This window comes from Ochotona princeps, chromosome X, assembly GCF_030435755.1.
Source record: "Ochotona princeps isolate mOchPri1 chromosome X, mOchPri1.hap1, whole genome shotgun sequence".
Classification (NCBI taxonomy): domain Eukaryota; kingdom Metazoa; phylum Chordata; class Mammalia; order Lagomorpha; family Ochotonidae; genus Ochotona; species Ochotona princeps.
In genome coordinates, this window is record NC_080865.1 from 66,694,457 (window position 1) to 66,716,574 (window position 22,118).

Below are 22,118 nucleotides of genomic sequence, written 5' to 3' on the forward strand. Positions count from 1 at the left end.
GCATGCTGGGTGTCAGTGCAGTGGCATAGTAAGCTAATCCTCTTCCCTGTGTTGCCGGCATTCCATATAGGAAGTCTGGTAGTGTCCCAGATACTCCACTTCTGATTGGGCTCTTTGCTTATGACCTGGGAGGACAGCAAAAAAATGGCTGAAGTCCTTGGACCTGCATCCATGTGGGCGACCTGGAAGAAGCACCTGGCTCCCAGATTGAGATTGTCTCAGCTCCAGGCTTTGCTTCATTTTGGGGATGAACAGCAGATGTAAGACCTTCTCTCTGTAAAAATCTTCTTTTCAAACAAAAATAAATAAATCTTTTAAAGAAACCCACCACGCTATGGTTGTATAACAAGGCCTAGAATGCAGAAATGAAGGCCTGTAGCGAAGATATGATTTTGCCTGGCAATTACAATTACTTGCACCTATTAGTGTGTGTGTGTGTGTGTGTATATATATATATACACACATATATATACATATACACACACATATACATATATACATATCTATGTTGAATAAATGAAAGAAAAGGAAATGTGTATTTGTTAGTAAATAAGTCAGTATATAAAAGGAATGTATTAGCTTTCCTTTTTATTCACATAATTGAAAAAAGAATTGGAAAGATTCTGTATGCAGTTTAATAAGATGGTTTTTGTAAATAAAGCAAAGTTACCTTTTCTTACAAAAAATCGTACTTTTGTTTTAAAGATTTGTTTTTATTATAAAGGCAGATATACAGAGAGAGGGAGATACAGAGTAAAACATCTTCCATCCGCTGGTTCACTTGCAAGTGGCCTCAACGGCCGGAGCTGAGCTAATCCAAAGCCAGGAGCCAGGAACTTTTTCCAAATCTCCCAAACAAGTTCAGGGTGCTAAGTCTTTGGGCCATTCTCTACTACTTTTCCAGGCCATGAGCAGGGAGCTGGATGGGAAGTGAAGCAGCCAGAATGCAAACCAGTGTCCATATAGTATCCTGATGCATGCACGGCCACTAGCCTACCACGCCAGGCCCAAAATCGTATTTTCAGTACATGTGATAGGCTTTACGCTCATGGAGCTATTGTAAGATGAAAATGGCAAGATCTTTACTATTGTGTTTCATATATTAGCCTGGAATTGCACCATTCCAGTCTCTCTGCCTTCTCTCTCATTAGAGACCTACTTTGAATAGAAATTAAATATAAAACATATTATAGGAAATATTTAAAATGTGCACAGTAGCAAGTAATATGTAAACAAGCTTTTAATAATCTGTGAGACTCAGTGCCACTTCTGTGCTGCAGGATGGATTATGATGTGTTGCAGCTGGTTGATAGCACTCCTTGCAGTCGACAGATGTGATTCCATTTTGGTTACTTGACCAAATTCTGAGCATAGCTAATCACAGCTACCTGTTTCTGTAAACACACTTGCTAGCTGTTCAGCTTACAGGGTGGTTTGAACTTAAGTTGATTGCATACTTTGTGTTGTACGCCACTTAAGTTGATTGGGTGATGTGTAATGTGCACAATGTGGTCCGTTGATTGGATAGTTTGAGGAAAAAACTCTGGTTCTTGCACACCAATGGAAGCTTAAAGATGCCTGACTTCCACCATGAGGCACAGTGGTTCCTGGAGTGCAGTGGGAGCTGCTGTCACCAAGCTTGGCTAATAAAGACTCCTCCCTACATCCTACACTTGTGTCCAGCATCACTTACTCTTCATTACAGGATTATCTGGTGAATATTGAACAATGGGAAAATAATCATTATGCCGTTTTGTTTCTTCTTATGTGCTCTTTATTAAATTAGATGTTTTCTTTGAGGGGAATCTACTGAGTCCAAGAAACAAAGGAAAGCAATGGCTCTGCTGGTTAGTCTACTAGAGACAGAAAAGACCTGGGATCCAGATACTAGACACCTCACCAGTTACTGGGCTGTAGATGCATTCCTTCTTCTGGGATGACTTCATATCTTAAATACAGAGTATCATATGGTAAATTTAATAATAAGAAATTGGTATTTTCATTTGTCAAAATTCTCTATACCAACTATTGCATGCAATTCATTTTAATGTATCAGTGTTTAGGGAGTATGGATTTGCTGTGATAAGACCTGGGATCAAGATTAGATTCCACATGCAGCCCATTGAGTCTTCTGTGCCTGACGTTTCTCATCTTCTCAATGGGGAAAAGAATCTACACCATTATATGTAATTAGGATTACATGCAGCAATGCAAATAAGTGTTGGGTACATAACAATCATCAGTAAGTGTTAGCTGAATTTACTCTTCATGTTGTTATTATTTTTGGCTTTCTGAGTACATATAATGAGGGAAAAGTTATATTTTCAGCTATTAAGATGTTTTGTGAAGCAACAATATTAGAACAAGATAAGACTGACAGAAAATCTGAGACTGAGTATAACAAAGCAAAATTCAATCCGAAGAAGAGTTGAAAACTTGATAAACTTGACATTTATTAATGGGGAATAACAGGGACCTTTTGGAAATGATTTTGGGTCAATTGTTAATATTTTAATTAAAAAACACATTTTTATTCCTTTTTTACTTCATAAAATATTAAGTAAACACACACACATAAAAACTGATGTAAAAACTAGTATACAGTGTAGTGGTAAAGAAAAAAACTACAACAGCTAGAAATATAGACCAATTACCTAACAGGCATTTCAAATACTTTACTTTAATGCTTTCTAATGTAATGTACCTTAGCCGAGATTTAGACCAACAGATAATGCCAAGTGTTGCTGGAGCATTTAGGGACCTGCAGGCACTGCTGACATAAGTACATTCTGGAAAATACCATACCAGTGCTTAGTCAATACAAATCAGGGATTCAAATGCTCAGTGATCCAGTATATCCTAGATCCAGGATTTTGTATATATTCATAAATATATAACTAAATAAACAAATATGTAAATACAAGGATATATAGGAGACAATTTATTTTTCATTTTAGTTTTTTAAAGGTTGGAAAGGCAGATTTACAGAGAGAAAGAGAAAAAACCCTTCCATCACCTGATTCACTCCCCAAATGGCTGCAATGGCCAGAGCTGAGTTAATATACAGCCAGGAGCTTTTTTCAGTCTTCCACGTGGGTGCAGGGTCCCAATGTCTTGGGCCGTCCTCAACTGCTTTCCCACACCACAGCAGGGAGCTGGATGGGAAGTGGAGCATCCAGGACATGAACCAGTGCCCACCTGGGTTCTTTTGTCTTACTAGGGGGACATTAGCCAATTGAATCATTGTGCTGGGCTCGGGGATGCTTTAAAAGTTTGGAAAATTCACATTATGAAAAATTCATGCATTTTGCAAAAATAATTTTGAACTAAAGCAAAATATCGATTGCATGTTTTCATAAATTGAATCACTTGTGTATTTGAATCGATAAGAGGTATAAAGCGACTGGGGCATCAGTTTCAGGGTTGGTGGGAAATCCTTGCTTATTGTTGAGAATTATTAGAAGTGATGTTCTCTGTTCTCATCTATTTTTCACTCATTCATAAATCTGTTGTCATCAGCAAGCCACTGAACTTCTATCTCCTCCTATTTTCTGAATCATAAAAAGTAAGGGAATTGGATTGATTACAATGTTTTTTGTTTGTACAATCTCTCATATGTGAGCTCACTGACTTTGTTCCTCTTTTTCTGCTGTCTTTTGTGTTTGCTGTTAAGATAATGGAAAATTGTATATATATTACATATATAATACATGATTCTGGAAAACTATATATATATATATATATATATATATATATATATATATATATATATATATAAAGCAGGTTGAAAGGCAGGAAAGGAAAGAGAGAGGGAGGAAGGGAGGGAGGAAGAGAGAGAGAGAATATTTCCATCTGTGAGTTCACTCCCCAAATGGCTGCAACAGCCAGCTTGCAGATAAAAGCCAAGAATGGGCAACTCCATCCAGGTGTTATTTATGGGTTGCAGAGATCCAAGTACTTGGGCTATCTTCTGCTGCCCTCTCAGGAACAGTAGTAGGAAACTGGGTAGAAGCAAGGCAGCCAGGACTCAAACTAGCACTTTTATATGGGGTATCTGTGAGCAAGCATTGAATCTATTGCTCCACAACACTGCTCTCCAACCCCAAATGACTTTTAATAGCAGTTTACATATTAAATATTTGACTGTTTTTGAAAAGAATTTTTTGCCACAACATATATAACATATAACATAATAGATATAACAAAAACAGGCCATACTTAAATTATTCAGAATGTCGTGACAACAACAGAGTATGCTTATGACACATATAGAAAGTGAAAGCACCAAAAGTGGGATTTCCTTGAGTGCTGAACTGTTGCTTGAAAAAAGGTTAGAAAGGATTGATGTAAAATCTATTTCACTGTGGTACTTTTTATGCTTCTTTCTCTCTTATTTTATGCCTGGTTCGATTTTTTAATGGTTTTAAATACAGAATTCCAAAAAGCAACTCCCTGTGATTAAAGGACAAAAAAAATGTTGATGGTGATTGTGCAAAATGTCAGGTGCTCTAGGAGTACCTGAAGTAAAGTATTGAATTCTGGCCCTTGTGATCAAACAGCATTATGTAATGCCTCTGAGTTTACCTCTTGAAAACTCTCAAGCGATTTAATGGGAATGAGCTTGCATCTGCAGCCCTCTTTCTGCAGCGTTTGGCTGAGTCATACTGTTTTGAGAGAACTGTGCTACACCAAACTGTATCTTCTGAAAAAGAGAGTAACTTAGGTTCAAGCAGGAAAATAAATAGCTCTTTCTTTCCAGAATCTAAAGCAGACAGAATGTTTGGAATCACTTAATTGCTTTCTGTATCACTTACCTAGGCCTTACACAAAGCTTTTACTATTCGGGGTTTCTCTGGGAGATTAAGCCGGGTCAAGTCCAGCATGAAGATCAACAATCTCTACTTAGTTATTTGTTTGAACCCTTTTTATTCCAGGATATCAAAATATGAGAGTAACAACTCTCAGGTTTTTAGAGAGAGAAAAAGCATTCAAAAGTTGCATCTGCAGAATCTTATCGAACCTAAGCATCTTTATCAAGGAAGTTGTGTAGGAGCAGTGTTTCAGAAATGAACAGAATAGGGAACCTGTTTTCAGGAGACCTTTGTAAATAATGTGCAGAGAAATCCTTTGCAGAGGAGATGGGAAGATAATAAGTTGGTGTTTCTTAGAGTAATATTGGTTCAGTGAGAACTTCGGATCAACTTGGGCTAAAGCTGGTGCTTGTTTGTAGTTACAGTTTGTTTCAGAATGACAATACCAGGCTTTCAGAACAACTGTGCAAATTGTGCTTCCAATTGTAACTATAATCCTGGTTATAGAACCCCCAACTCTGTGCTCTGGCCATCACGCTGCTTCACGGTGTGCTGAAGTTTAATATCGCCCTTCACTGCTATCTACTCTCAGGTGTACTCACTGTTCTTGTGGCCTCGAAGTTTCTGCTCAGTGGAAGATAAGGCCTTTGCTTTCTTGCAGGACACAGTACAGCCATGATCCGCACTTCCCTGAGGCTTTTTTCCCACTTAATTCCAGATTATAGACTTTAAATTGGTACAACATTTCTAGGTGGCAGGTGGGAAATTAAATTAAACATGTGTATACCATTTGAGACAGCAATTCTATGTCTTGAAATGCACCCTAAGGAAGTGGTTAAGGATGTGCACAAGAGTATAGAAACAATAAAAGCCATCAACCTGAATACTTGGATTTGGCCTTTATCACAAATGTAAATTTATCAAGGGATAAAGAGAACTGAGAAACTATTTGTGGATGAATAGGGCATATGACAACTTAGTGTTTTAGGAGTAAACACACACACACACACACACACACACACACACACACACACACACATCTGAAGCTGGTCATCAAAACCTATTCAGAAAAGCCTAAAAAGTTACCCTAATGAGTTTCAATGTTTCACAAAGAGGACAAACCGGTAAATGAGGTAAATCTATTGAAATACACCCTTTAGCATTAGAAAATGACTATTATTTTAGGAAAAATGTGTTAGTTGTAAATGAGGACTATGGTGGGCTTATGATTTTGGATCTCTTCTATGATTTTTCTCTCATGGATAAGTATTATTTACATTGTAAAATATAAAATTAAATAAGGATGAAAATATGTCAATAAGAATTGTGTGGCTTACATTGACATAAATATGTAAATTTTAATAACATGGAAACTCACCACCTAAATCAAGTTGGATTATAAATGACATTATATAGAGTGAGACTACTCTTTGGCACAGTAAAATCCACCCAGAGAAAGAATACCACTAACTAGATATAACAGGCAGGAAGCACTCTGTGACCTGCTTCATCTCTGGAGAAATCCTTTGTGGAAATCTAGTACCTAACAATTGGGCACATCCCGAAAACTGTGTGAAACTTGAGGGCACAACTACAGAAAGTGCCTGAACTCTGTATTAAAAACAAAACTGTATTAAGAAACAAACTCAAGAAAGAAACCAAGAACTTTCCTTAAAAGAGTCCCTTCTCTTCTTTCACTTCATTTCCGTCACAGAATCATTTTGCCTGTTAGTAGTTATGAACATGGATTTTGGAGGCATAGTTCATTACCACAACTTTGCCAACAACTATGTGATCTTGCATTCATTATTTAACCATCAAAACTTCTGTTTCCTTGTCTCTAAACCAGGATAAAAATACTACCTATTCTACATAGTAATAGGGATGAATTCATAAGGCATAGAAGATTTTTTAAAGATTCATTTATTTTTATTGGAAAGGGAAATCAGGTTTACAGACAGAAGGAGAGACAGGCAGAAAGGTCTTCCATCTGCTGGTTGACTTCTCAAATGTCCACAATAGTCAGAGCTGAGCTGATCCAAAGCCAGGAGCTTCCTGCAGGTCTCCCACATGGATGCCGGGTCCCTCGACTGCTTCCCCAGGCCATAAGCAGGGAGCTAGATGGGAAGAAGAACAGCCAGGACATGAACTGGTATGTGCATGGGATCCTGGTGCTCACAAGGTACAGATATAGCCATTGAGCCATCACCCTGGGCCCACACATAGAACATTTTTGCATGATGTCTAGTGCATAATGAATGCCCAGTAAATTTTATCTGTTAATATTACTTTTTGTCTTCTGAACGACAGCCAGGACTAGGGTGAGATGAGTGAAACACCAAAAGTACACAATTTCAGAAGACATTCACTGTCAGGGATGTGCTAATGCTCACTTACTCTGTGTCTGTGCAATCCCAAGGGTGAGTACCTCCTTGAGAAGATGTTCCTCTTTCAGGAATGCCTCACCTTAATCCACGGTACCCTTTCAGCTGGGCATTTTGGTTTTGTGCATTAAGGAACTCTGCCACGTGCTTGTCAGCATTATGATTGCTCTTTCTCTTCCTTCCTTCCTTTCTTTCTTCCTTTCTTTCTTTCTTTCTTTCTTTCTTTCTTTCTTTCTTTCTTTCTTTCTTTCTTTCTTTCTTTCTTTCTTTCTTTCTTTCTTTTTTCCCTTCCTTCCTTCCTTCTTTCCTTCCTTCCTTCCTTCCTCTCTTAAATTATTTGGAAGACAGTGTTACAGATAGTGGAGCAGTGGGGGTGAAGTGAGATGGAGAAAAAAGATGTTCCGTCCGCTGGTTCATTTCCCAAATAACCCAAATGGCTGGGGCTGAGCCAGGCTGAAGCCAAGAGCCTTTTGATTCTCCCATAGGGGCCCATCTTCTGCTGCTTGCTCAGGTATATTATCATAGCAGTGGGTTGGAAGTGTAAATACTGGTTCACAAGCTGTTGCTTAACCTACTATCCTACAATGCTGGCTCTATTCTACCGGATCCATTCATCACTCATAGCACTGGGGTGAGCAATTTTCACCTTCACTTCCCAGGTTAGGATACTAAGGCACAGAGAAAAGAGGTAGTTTATTTAGCTTATGCGTTTACCAGTGAATAAGCAGAGACGATACAGTGTCCTTCTGACTGCTACCTTAATGCCAGGATACCACAGAGGCTCAACTGTCAATGTCCTTCATCTAAATTCTGCTAGTGATGGACAGATTATGTCACCAATCACTTGCCACCTGAATATAGAAAAGGGACCTCACACAGAAAGCAGGAGGTGATCGTAGATAAATTGGAAGGGAGGCTCCCAGGGCAGGGGGAGGGTCACTCGAGTTTGCTGGAAATATGAGTGAACTATGAACACAAACTTTACTTAGGTTTCAATTTGTAGTAAGAAAATAACTGAAGATTTCAATCCAAGGGACATTAAAGGACTTTCATATCCTTCTCATAGAGCTGGCAGAGGCACCAGAGGCTAATAATTCCACGGCTTACGCACTGGCAATAATGAGTTCTAAGATGCCTTCTGATGTCACTCTAACATTGTTTTTCTATAGTCACTAGCACTTGATTTTCATATACATTTCATTTTTTCCCTCACAATTGGAGAGTACTGAGAGACAGGATAGATGAAATTCAGATATGTGAGGTTAGTAAGAGTTAAGAGATTTGTGCAAAGTTGTCACAGGGTTACTGGATCTGTCACTGGGACCCAAACAGGCTTAAGTGGTCTCTCCAGAAACTTCAACTATTAGTACATTGTTTTTAAGAGGATCAAGGAAAAAATATCCTTGATACTAAGATGAATGGGACATATGAAGTCTACGTATAATATTATTTGTTTTTATATTTCCCAACATCTCTAGAGATCTCTGTGCACTCATGAAGAGAACTGATTTGAAGCAAAAAAAAAAATTGCTTGCATTTTATGCTGCCTGGGACACTGGCATTCTATATAAGACCCTACTTTTGAGTCCCCACTGCTCCCATCTAGCCCCTGCTGGCATGCCTGGGAAAGCAACAGAAAATGGTCCAAATGTTTAGGACTATGAACCCACACAGAAGACCCCATGAAAGTCAAAGTTCTTGATTTCAGCGCAGCCCAATCTTTGCCGTTGTGGCCATTTTAATAGTGAATCAGAGGATGCAAGATCTCACTGTCCACCTCACCTCCATTTCCTTCTCTCTGTAACACTTCTTTCAAATAAATACATATTTCCAAAAAGAATTCTCCCTTTCAGGGACATACAGCAAAAGCTAAACAGGGATTCTACATTGTTTAGGCTGCACTTTTTTTTTAAGATTTATTCATTTTATTACAGCCAGATATACAGAGAGGAGGAGAGACAGAGAGGAAGATCTTCCATCCGATGATTCACTCCCCAAGTGAGCCGCAACGGACCGATGCGCTCCGATCCGAAGCCGGGAACCTGGAACCTCTTCCGGGTCTCCCACGCGGGTGCAGTGTCCCAATGCATTGGGCCGTCCTCAACTGCTTTCCCAGGCCACAAGCAGGGAGCTGGATGGGAAGTGGAGCTGCCGGGATTAGAACCGGCGCCCATATGGGATCCCGGGGCTTTCAAGGCGAGGACTTTAGCTGCTAGGCCACGGTGCCGGGCCCTTAGGGCACACTTTTAAGGGTTAGATAAGTTCAAAACTGTCCCAGGAGTCTGTCACTCCATTCTGCCAGAAAGGATTAAATGGAAGCCCTCTCTTTTATGAAAAATCCAATCATGCCCAGAACATAATTACATCCCAATAAATATGTGTGCAATTTGTTTCAATTATACTGACTCTTTAGTAAGGTTTCTTGGGTTCTTTCCAGCTATAGCCCATTAGAACCCTTCAAATAACTGTCATCATAAACTTTAGCAGAACCATGGAGCAGAAAATCAAGCTTTGGTAAGACAAGCAGACAAAAAGCAGAGAGGAGCTACATATTCCACCTATACAGATAATCCACCAAGCCACGACTTAACTCCTGAGGAAGTCTTGTAGGTGAATGCAACACAGCCCAGAGGAAATCATACGCTCCTCAAAATAACTATTTCTTGAGTGAACGAATTTAGCAAAGAGATGCAGGGCCTGGCATGGCATAACAAGTGAATCTTCTGCCTGCAGCGCTGGTATCTCATATGGGCACCAATACATTTCCAGTTGTTCCATTTCTGATACAACTCACTGCTTTTGGCCTGGAAAAGCAGTGGAAAATGGCCCCAGTTCTTGGCGCTTTGAACCAGTCCAGCTCTAGCCATTGCGGCCATTTGTGGAGTGATCCGGCATATGGAAGATTTCTTTCTCTCTCTTTGTTTCTTCCTATCACTCTCTGTAACTCTGACATTTAAGCAAAATAAATCTTAACCTGGTGTGACAGCTCAGAGGCTAAAGCCTTGCTTTGGACACACTGGAATATTATATGGGTGACGATTCATGTCATGGCTACTCTACCTCTCATCCAGCTTCATGTTTGTGGTCTGGGAAAGCAGTGGAAGAAGGTTCAAAGCCTTAAGATCCTGCACCCAGATGGGAGACCTGCAAGAAGCTCCTGGATTCAGATTGGCTTAGCTCTGGCCATTGTGGCCATTTGGAGAGAGAATCAGCAGAAGGATCTTTCTGTTTGTCTCTCCTTCTCTCTGTAAGCCTGCCTTTTCAATAAAAATAAATAAATCTTAGAAAAGGAGAAGAGAGATGACGATTTGAAAATCATCATCAGTGAATAAGAGAATAAATTATTTCTATATTTTCTAGTTACGCAATTTTGGCAGTATATTTTGAATCATATAGTGCATACTGTTTCAGATATCTATTATTAATAAATCACAGCAATTGCTAGTGTTTCTCCTTGTAGAAATTGATACTTACTGCAGTAAAGGTCGAATAGTGAGATAATCGCCACCTGCTGATCAAATATAGAACTACATCTGTGAATATCTGCGATGGCTGTGTAAGGATTTGGGGAGAGCTGGGCCTCTGGCCTAACCCAGCAAACAGGGTTTGCTGGAGGCAGGAATGGTACAGACACCTTCCTGCTGTATCTGTTGCTGCCGGCCTCTCTGAATTCTTGGCAGGAAGTTTCATTCTTGTCGCCAATGTAGAGTAAGCCAGCAAGGCTCTGTGTTAGTGTAAATCAGTGTGTGTATGTATGTGTGCTTGCATGAGTGTGGGTCCTATGTCCTTTATGTAATGCCATTTCAGTTCAGTTGTATTATAATGTCCCTACTCACATACAGAGCCATACTGTATGTAATCAGGTGAATATTTCTGTAACATCAGTAGTGTGAATCAGATGGCAACACATTTTTTTCTTGTGCTTGAAAATTATACCTTGATTACATTTCTGAATTACAAAATTGATACATATTTGTTCTAAGAACATCAAGGCACAGAAAATGTACAAATAGAAAATTAAAATTTACCTTTGGTTTACTTCCCTAAGACAAGCACTTTTAGTGAAGTGCTGATATACAATACCCTACAAATGTTTCTAGCCCCTTACAATGTGTTAGCATGTATAATTTCCTTACAAAACCATTAAGTAAGTAAATAAACAAGATATAAATGTACAAATATGCATTCTATGCATATTCTTCACGAGGAAAATGAAACATTAGTCTTCCTCTTTCTTTTTATTTCCATTTGTGAAGTCTTACAATTTTTATTACATTTCTTTTACTGTTATGTTTGGGTTGTGTCTTAATGGATTTGTTGGGTGTATTGCTTTTTGCAAACACTGGAGGCTACCTTCTTATCCATCCTTTGCTGGTAAAAATGAATAATTTTAATTGGAACATTAAAATTTTACATATTTATGGGACAGCATGTGTTGACACATGCATATATTGTATAATGTTTAAATTAGGCAAACATAGCATTTTGTGGGTGAATCAAGATGGTAGAATAGGATAAGGACACATTTAAACAGATGGAGAAATATTAGCCAGTGTGAAGCAAAGAGCACACATTCCAGGAAACAGGAGAGGGCAAAACACCAGCAGAGGGGCACCTGGAGACTGACAGACACAGGAAAGCAGCATACACAATGGTGCAGTGTCACACTGACAGATAAATAATCCAGTGACATTCAGTGAGTGATGATCTGAATTGCATCGGCAGCCAGAACTCCACCAGCAACAAGGTGGGAAGGGACTTTCACTGGGGGAGCTCAGGCAGTGAACCCAAAGAACTGCCCTTCCTGCTGGTCTGTTTGATTTAACCAGGAACAGACAAAGCAGCAGGTTCCAGATGGGCGGTATAGGAACAGGTTCGATTTCACAGCCCAGTCTGCCCTCTAGAACTGATTCAGGCACCATTGTGTAGATGGAGGCAAAGGCTATGGACAGTACTGAGCTTCCACTGAGCTGGGAGTGAACTCATTTCTGGCTCAGGGAACTGCAACAACGTGGCATCTTAGAGGTTCCACCCAAGATAGGTCCGGGGAGCCCTCAGACCTGATGACCAACACATCAAGAACTCTAGTAGTGACACATCATGCACCATTTTGTACAGTGTGGCAAAGAATTTAAGACTGCAGGGACAACAGTGAGCTGAGCACACGCTGAGCTGAGAGTGAACTCACTGAGCTCAGTGCATTGCACTGGTCAAACAGAAAAATAATACTGACTTTGGCACTGTACGGGTCAATATAGGTTGGTGTGGCCCTCAGACCTAATAGCCAACAGGTTCTAGCAAGCTCAGTATCACCAACAATCTAGCTGTATAGGACACCTGTTGTCTCCCTAATCCTGGGACCTGCTCTAACAGGAAGTGGGAAAGAGGTTATACAGGCAACTGTGCATCCTCAGCATGGAATAACAGGAGGTGGAGAGTGGTGATCCAGGAGCTGGGGCTGTGGAGACCATGGTGGAAGTCTAACATAAGAACCCAAATGTGGAACTTGCTGGAAGGAGTGGCACAAGTGACTGCTTGCGATGAGCCATGTGCCAACCACAATAAGTAAAATCGAATTGTGGACCTGTGGGTGGTACAGCTTAGAAACCTGCCCCAAGGAGAAGAATCTATAAGTAGAAGTACAATGACCAAAAGAGCAAAAGGAGAAACAGAGGCACAATGAATAGTACTGAAGACTCCCCTGCAAAGGAGCAAAACCCTTTGCCAGCCTCAGAGTTAACTGAGAAAGACAACGAGAAAATGGGGGATACAGAATTCAAAATTCTCGTTATAAAAATTTCCCTAATCTGGACAAAGAATTGGGAAGCAATATCCGGGAGGTGCACAAAAGTCCCAAAAGGCTTGACCAAAAGTGATCTTCACCATGACACATGATAATCAAGCTCTCTTCAACCAAACATAAGGAAAAGATCCTTAAATGTGCACGTGAAAAAAATCAATTGACTTATAAAGGAATGTCAATTAAACTCACAGGAGATCTCTCACAGGAAACTCTACAGGCCAGAAGAGAATGGAGTGACATATTCCAGATTATAAAAGCAAAAATTTGTTAGCCCAGGATAACGTACCCAGCAAAGTTTTGTCTTTGAAAATGAAATAAAATGCTTCCACAGTTAAGAAAAGTTAAAAGAATATGCCTCTTCCAAACCTGCCTTACAAATGACATTTGAAGATGTCCTCTTGACAGAGAAAAGGAATAGCGCCCACCAAAACCAAAGACAAATGTGAAGAACATCCCAGTGAAATAACAGAAGACTAAATCAATTAATAATCCATTGCTAAAATGACGGGATTAAATTACCACCCATTCATATTAACCCTGACTGTAAATGGCTTAAATTCATCAATCAAATATCATAGATTAGTAGACTGGATTAAATAACAAAACCCATCTTTTTGTTGCCTACAGGAGATATATCTCACCAACAAAGATCAGCAGAAACTATATCTCATGAATTTTGATTTTTTTTAGTTTCATCTCTTCAAAACATTTTCTTCTTCATTGAATTCTTCAATGACTCATAGATTGTACAGTACCATCATTTTCCTTAAGAAAGTTATTGATTTTCTTTCTCATTTCTTCAGTGACACATTAGTCATTCAGTAGCATGTTATTTAATTTCATGGCAATTCTAATTTCTTCTTTTCTCCCTGTTGTTGATTCTGTTTTGTGGCTTTTCATTTAAGGGGATGTACAGTAACTATGTAATAGAGACTATCATATCCTGATTTCCAGCCCCTGTTATTTCACTTTATTATTGAAAATCCAAAGAAACAATTTTTCACTTAGCCCTGGGGAGTGAAGAAAATTCATGGGAGGTGAACTTAGTAACGGACCATGAAGCTTAAATGAGTTCCTTCCACCATGCTGGTCTCACCTCTGACACTGAGACACACACATTATAATTGGTTATAGATGCGGAATTTGTGTGCTCCTGTTTCTGGTTGTGTGACCTTTAGCAAATTTCAAATTCTCAGAGATCCATTAAAAAAAAATCTTTCAAGCAGCTCTAACAGGAGCAATTTCTTTAAGTTACACTAAAAATTAAATGAGAAAATACATGGGTAAAGCGTTTAGTAAAATGCCTTGCCAATTTGTGCTTAATAAATGTTTTTTCTTTTTCATGCTTAACTTTTTCAAACAAATCAGAAGAAGAATAAAAGGTTTAGAATTGAAAGGGTTGTAGTGTACCTCTTTAGACGACAAGGTCCCATGGAGAGGTAATGTTGAAACAACTGAAATAGATATTTTTGGGATTGAATAAAAGAATAAGCAGAATCAAGTGCATAGAAATGTTGAGTATTTCATAAATGTGACATTTCTGTTATTTTGATGAATCATAAGCAATATGAATTGAGTTTGGGTCTTTGGTAAGCTGTTCACTAAAGAAAGAATGAGAGATCTTATTCTCATGATATATGAAACAATATGAAGGTCAAATAATGGTGCACAGAATCACATATCCATCCAATGTTGTTGCAGGTACATAAAGTGCTTATTCACTTTCCATGTAGGATACTTGAAAAGGTCATGGAAAGTGAATATTATGAAAACACTGTGCTTTGATGTCAAGCACTTAGGACCCAAATTGAATTATCTTTCAATTTCATTTTCCACCAACTTTTCAAAATGCTCTCATGGGTGGATGTTTGTGGCTGTAATGGGATGCTCTATAAATACTGTTTATCAATAAAGTTTACTGGTATATTGTTATAGCTGAATTTACTATTGATATTAAAGATGAGCATGAATTAGTTTTTTAAAAAAGATTTATTTATTTATTTTATTGGAAAGTCAGATACACAGAGAGGAGAGACAGAGAACATCAACCATCCAATAAGTCACTCCCCAAGTAGCCGCAATGACTGGAGCTCAGCCAATCCGAAGCCAGGAGCCAGGAGCCGCTTCCAGTTCTGCCATGCGGGTGTAGTGTCCCAAGCCCCTGAGCCATCCTCGACTGCTTTCTCAGGCCACAAGCAGGGAGCTGGATGGGAAGTGGAGACACCGGTTCTAATCCATAGGGAATTCTGGCATGTGCAAAGTGAGGATTTTAGCCACTAGGCTACTGCGCTGGACCCATGAGTTAGTTTTAAAATGAGAAACAAAGCCCATGGAATCTTCTATAGTTAAGGACACAAGGTATTGTGATGGGTTGGAAAGAGAAAATGCTTTGGAGCCAGAAACAAATAGCATTCTTTTCTGGCTTTCCCCATTACTGGAACATGACCCAAAGTAAGTACTTGTTCCCTCTTCACTTCTATTTACCTGTTCTGAAAAGGGAGGAAAATCATCTTTTTTTTTTTAAACACAGCTCTTGAAGTAATTTGATGGAATTATCAAAATACAGCTTCATTTGATGTTCTTTACTCTCAAATGTGCCTGAGATTTTTCCCAACTGTACTATTTACTATTACAAATTTCTTCATCCTTCTCTCTCTCTCTCTCTCTTTTATTAAATTTATTCATTGATTACATTGTGTTGTAATTTCATAGGAACTGGGATTCTCCCCACACTTTCCCACACCCTCCCCCCACATGGTGGGTTCCTCCTTCTTTAAGTGTAATGATAATATTAATCTTGAAAGGATACAAATAGATTATTTGTCAGGCACAATGCTGTAATAGGCACACACCTCCTGGTAGCTATTTCCATGTGCAAGAGAGTTTTAAATATTCAATGAAAAATAAAAATTAAAAGATAGATTTTGGGCAAGCATTGTGGCATAGCAAGTTATGCCGCCAACTGATACTTTGGCACCCCATATGGGCACAGATTTGAGACCCAGCTGTCCCACTTCTAATTCATCTCCTTGTTAATGTGCTTTGGAAAGCAATAGAAGGCGGTCCAAGTGCTTGGGCACCTGTCATTCATGTGGGAGACTCAGATGAAGCTTCTGGCTATTGGCTTTAGCTTGGCCCAGCACCAGATGTTGTGGCCATCTGCAAAGTAAACTACCAGGTGGAAGATCTGTGCATGTGTGTGTGTGTGTGTGTGTCTCCTCTCTCTATAACACTGACTTTCTAAATAACTCTTTAAAATGACAAATTTATTTTTGTGCAAAAGATAAAATAAATGAGTTGTTTTTAAAAATTACGTACATTTATCATGAACTTTTTGAAGACTCCTCATATGTATGAATTAAAAATGCTATTTACATTAAACTCATACTTTAGCTTCACTTTATATGAACTTTTTGATATAGCTTCATATATTCTATATCCTAGAATTAGAAAATAGAAAAGAAGTGGTTATTTCTGGCTGGTGAAGAGTTGGTGGCAATTCTTGTTTTCTTCAAGCAATTCTTTTCTTTTATTTAATTATATATTTTATACACCCAAAGTATTGATTCACCCATATTTTGCCAAGAGAAATTTGTTATAATTTGTTTCAAAATTTCTTATTTACGTAGTGGTGTCATGGTGAATGTTCACGTATGTTTGGGACTTATGTAAGATTTTTCTGTAGGGGGCCTGGCGAGGCAGCCTAGTTTCTAAAAGTCCTTTCAGGCACCAGGATCCCATATGGCACCTGTTTGTGTCCTGGCTGCCCCACTTTCCATCCAGCTCCCTGTTTGTGGCCTGGGAAAGCAGTTAAGAATGGCCCAAAGTCTTAGGACCCTCAACCCGTATGGGAAACCCGGAAGAAACTGGCTCCTGGCTTCGGATCAGCTCAGCTCTGGCCACTCTGACCACTTGGGGAGTGAACCAGCAGATGGAAATCTTTCTCTTTGTCTCTGCTTCTCTCTGTAAATCTGAATTTCCAATAGAAATAAATAAGGTTTTTTTTAAAAGACTTTTGGATAGGATAAATTCCTTAAAGTGAAAAATTTCAGCAAAATCATATGGCATTACTAAACACTTATTTAAAATGCTGAATACTGGTTTCCACTCCCATTCACAACACCTGGGAGGTCCTCTTTCCCTACAGTCATTCTGTTCGTCAAAGTGGTTTTATGCACTTTGATTCAGCAACCTCAGTCTGGAGTGACATATTGCAAGGTTTGTAGTTTGAGCAGAAGGACCAAGTGACCAAAGAGTTGGGGATCGCCAAATTGAAATAGTTGAAGCGATGAGTCTTGCCCTATAAGCTAAATTGGGAAGAAGGGTGCAGATTTAAGGAGCCACTGGAAGAATTTGAGTGCTAAAGAGGTAGATTCCAAGATCCTGGTACTCCATCTCCCTTCCACTCTCCCTCCAACTCTGGACACTGCGCTGTGCCAGGCTCTGTCTTTGCTGTCCTGCAATTTTACCTTCCTTAATCCTCACAACAGTTCTCTGAAAGGAACCTTTTCAGTTTCCTTTTCTAGGTAAGGAAACTTAGACTCTGACGGATGAAGACTGTGGCTCATTGAATCTAAGATGTCACCTCTTTTTAGGATATGCACTACAAAGAAAGACAAAATTGTTGCTGTTAAATAATAGTAAGACCCCATTGATGCAGTGCTAGAAAGTAAAGGCAAAAAAAGACAAGTCTTAGAATCCACGAAGTGTAACAGCTTGTGTAGAGTCATGCTTGATTATGTGAAAAATCGACCTTGGAATCTATTTCTTTCTGATGTCACACTCCATGTTCTTACTGTAATACTAAACCTTAGTCATAAGTTACACTTGCACAGATCAGTGATGGCCTTCTCTTGTATAGTCATACTTTTGAAAACCATATTTGTATTAGTTTCTGGGAGTTTGTGCGCTAGCTGTTTTTTTTTCCTGCATCATGGCTCTTTTTCTTTAGGCAGGTCACTGCATATCCATGTGCCAAGTTTTCCTTAGTGTTAAATATCAAGAAGTAGGACTTTGACACCAGATTTTAAAAAAATCATTCACATACTTTTATATACAATTCTCATTTGCTTGTTCTTCAGCCTTCTGTTTCTCTGCCTCTGTCCCATTGGTTTCTTACAGAAGATTAGAAAAAAGACTTACTGTGTTACACTCCTTGTGGTAGTGGGTTAAGGTGGCATCTTGGGATACCCACATCCTATGTTGGTGTGCCTAGTTCTAGTCACAGCCACTCTGCTTCTGGTCCAGCTCCCTGAACCTTGGAAGCAGCAAATGATGGCCCACGTGCTTCAGTTTCTGCCATCCAAGTGAGAAATCAAATGGCGTTACTGCTCCTTGGATGCTGCCTGAACTAACTCTGGTTGCTGCGGATGTTTACGGAATTATTCAAGGGATAGAAGATCTCTATCACTCTGTCAACCTGCCTTTCAAATAAATAAATCTTAAGGGAAAAAAGAAAATATCTATTTAAGATGAACTGATCAGATACCACGTGGGATGTTGTGAGGTGTGTTAGTGGAGAGGGTCTTTCTTTCTTTCTATCTTTCTATCTTTCCTTCTTTCTCTCTTTTTCTTTCTTTCTCTTTCTTTCTTTTAAAAGATGACTAATGTATCATCACAACTAATGGAATTCTACTTGATAGAATCCACATTTCCATATATGGTATATCTTATATGCAGACCACATACATTAAAAAATAAATCAAAAACGCCAGGATGTTGGAATTAACTCAAAACTTTGTAAAGGGCATGCCTATTTAAAAAATGCAGTTTGCTAAGAAGTAGAAAATAAATGGTTTTGGTTCAACACTAAAGCTGTCATTGAAAAAAAGTTGAGAGAAGATTGAAGGAAGATTTTAATGTCACAATATTTATTTCCATTAGCTTAATCACTCTGGAGAGCTGATCACTTACAGAGTGGAGCCATATGTGAAACTGTTATTGGTTGCTTCTTGATAAAATTTCAATTTTTGAATGTGCATGCATGGGATACATGATCTTTCTCTCCTAGAAATATAGGCACTGAGTGGTGAGATGTGCTAAAGTGAGATCACGTCCCAAAACATACCTTCAGGCAGGGAGATGGAGCACAATGTCAGGGGGGAAAGATCAGTGAAACACCACTAAGGCATTTTAATGTTTAGATTGTGTGAGTTGTTAAATGTTAACTTTATTTGCTGTATGCTCCTTTCACAATTCAGATAAGTTGAATAAAAAGCAAATCAGAAAGTGTCCCATTTTCCCTGACTGCTGTGTGATGCCACATAGCGCTTCTTCAAGCCTGCAGGTAGAAAAGCATGTGGCTGATTCAGACCATTTTTACAAGGTTCTGCAAAAACAATTTCTGACTTGAAAGCTTTAAGTGACAAGTCATATTGCATCTGAAGGCATTTATATTACTCATAGCAACAGCTCAGAGACAGAATCCTTATTCTTTTTCACCGTAAGAGGCTTCCAGAAGTTCATTTCTGACCAAATCTACATGCAGAGGACTAGAGGCAATCTCAAAATTGAAGACACTGATATATTTGAATCTTTTCATTTAGCGACACAGTTACCAGTTCCATCTATTTTATTGCAAATGTCAAGATTTCATTTTTTAAATGGCTTAGTAATACAGGCAAAGCCAGAAAGAAAGATATCTCATGCTGTTTTCTCTTATTTGTGGAAGTTAATATACAAAGTGTACAAATTGTTGTAGATGCCATATGACTGGGGTTTTAGCTCTAAATACTGATTCATTGTATGTGTACAACAACACGACTTTATTTTTAAAATGAATTTATTTATTTTTATTCGAAAGGTGGATTTTATAGAGAAGAAGACTGCTCCACTCCCCCAAATGACTACAATGGCTGGAGCTGAACCAATCCAAAATCAGGATTCGGGTCTCCCATGCAGGTACAGGATCCCAAGACTTTGGACCATCCTGGACTGCTTTCCCAGGCCACAAGCAGGGAGCTGGATGGGAAGCCCGGACACAAAGCAATGCCCATATGAGATCCTTGCACTTGCAAGGTGAGGATTTAGCCATTGAGCCATCAGGCCAGGCATTTAACCTCCCCCTCCTTTTTTTTTCTTTTGTTGTTTTGTTTTGTTTTTTGAATCTTCTAAGAACTTCTACAGATTCTGTGGAGTGTTAATGGTTATGCATAATATAGTGCACACTCATCACCATTAATTTTGGATAGAAATAATTACCTTATTTTGAAATTTCAATTTTGAAATTTCTATGTTTACTCTAGTTTAATGATTTCTCTATGGCTTATATTCTTCTTGTCTTGTTTCAGAAAGTTCCCTATGCTAAGAGGAAAAGTTTAATTCCTGGGCCTGGCATGGTGGCCCAGTATCTAATTCTTTGCCTTGCATGCACCAGTATCCCACATGGGCACCAGTTCATGTCCCGAATAGCCCACACGCTGTACTGGTGCTCCTGTGTGCCAGTTGGTGCTGAGGTCTGGCCCAGCCTGGCCTGTTCCCAGGCCCTGCCCACATAGATGCTGAGGATTGTTGCAGCATCCCCTGGACTGGCCGGCCTTCATTCTTGTCTCTTTTGCTCCCCACTGGGAATTGCAGCTTAGTACAGGAGTTCCCGAAATGTCCCTACCAGGCCTGCTCCCAGTCCTGCATCTCACACATGCTGGCAGGTGTAGTGTCCCTGCTTGGTATTGTCTGCTCCCCGTTTTGGCTTTTGCGTATGCCAGTGGGTGCTGCAGCCTGGCCCCACCTTGACTCTTCCCAGATTCAGCTCCTGTGAGTGTCAGGCAGGTTCCCATCAGGTGAATTCTTTGGTCTAGCCTGGCTTGGCTCAACACCCCAGCTCTCCATGTAAACTGATGGTGTTGCAGTCCTACAGAGGTGAGTCCACGATTCTTCTCTCATGCTCTGGTGCGTGTTGTGGCCCACCCTGACATAACCTACCTCCTGCTCTGATAGTTGCAGGTGGGTACTGTGGCCTAGCTCAGTTAAGCACTCTACCCATCCCCAGCTTTTGGAAGTGCTAGTGGGTGGCGAGTAATGCTATTTAGCTCAGTTCAGGTCTTCCACATGGACAGGTGCCTTGGCATGACCCAGACTTGTCCTCCAGTTTCATACTCTAAACCCCTCTGTCTCAGCTCCCTTGCCTACCTGTAAGTGCAGGCACCTGTTCTGTGGAAGCCCACAGAAATCATCCCCACCCTTGTCAAACATGCTAACCCTCAGCTACTCTCACTCCAGTACGTCCCCAGATCCCTTTCCTGGGCAATCTATAACCCCTAAATGCCCTTTCCACATATCTCTAAGTAGAAAAAATAAACCACTATTCTGGCATGCTGGTATAATTAATACAAGTTTGGCATTGACCCAGTGCAGAATGCCTCTCAGCTACTGACTGTTTTTCTCCCAGCAGTGTAACATTTAACCAGCCACAAGGCAACCTATGCAGTTTACTACACCTGGGATATTTTTCACATTTAAATCTTTAGTCTACTAAAAACAATCTTGATTGTAATAAGATCCAAATTCAGTTTTACTTTATTACATATAAACCACATATAAATGCCACATACTGAATAACCTACTCTTTCCCACTGACCTTATCAGCTCTTTCCCATATGTTGAATTTTTACATGTGTAGATTTCTGCTTCTGTTCCACTGGTTCATTTATTTATAGAATTGCCAGATTTAGCACATAAAATATATGCTCCTTAGTTATCTCAAATTCCAATTGAACTGGACTTCCTGTATTTTGTCTGATATGTCTATTTGTCCTTATGCCTAAATCACTTTAGTTATATAGTTGCTGATAAGTCTTGATGTGTGATTAAAGCAGGCTTCCCTACTTTGTTTTGGCTTCAGAATTGTCTTAGCACTGTTTCTGGGAGATTTTTTGTATGGTTTTTCTTTTTTTATGCGAATACAGTTGTGCCTCAGTATCTGGAGAACTGGCTCCAGGACTCCCATCAGACACAATCACAGACTTCCAAGTGGCCTTATGTAAAACTGTGTAGTGTTTTCATATAACCATGTACAGTCTGCTCTAGGGCTGACATTGGGGGGACAGCAGGTTAAGACACCACTTTGCATGAAGATATTCTGTATCTGAGTGCTGTTTTGAATCCTGGCTACTCTTCTTCCAA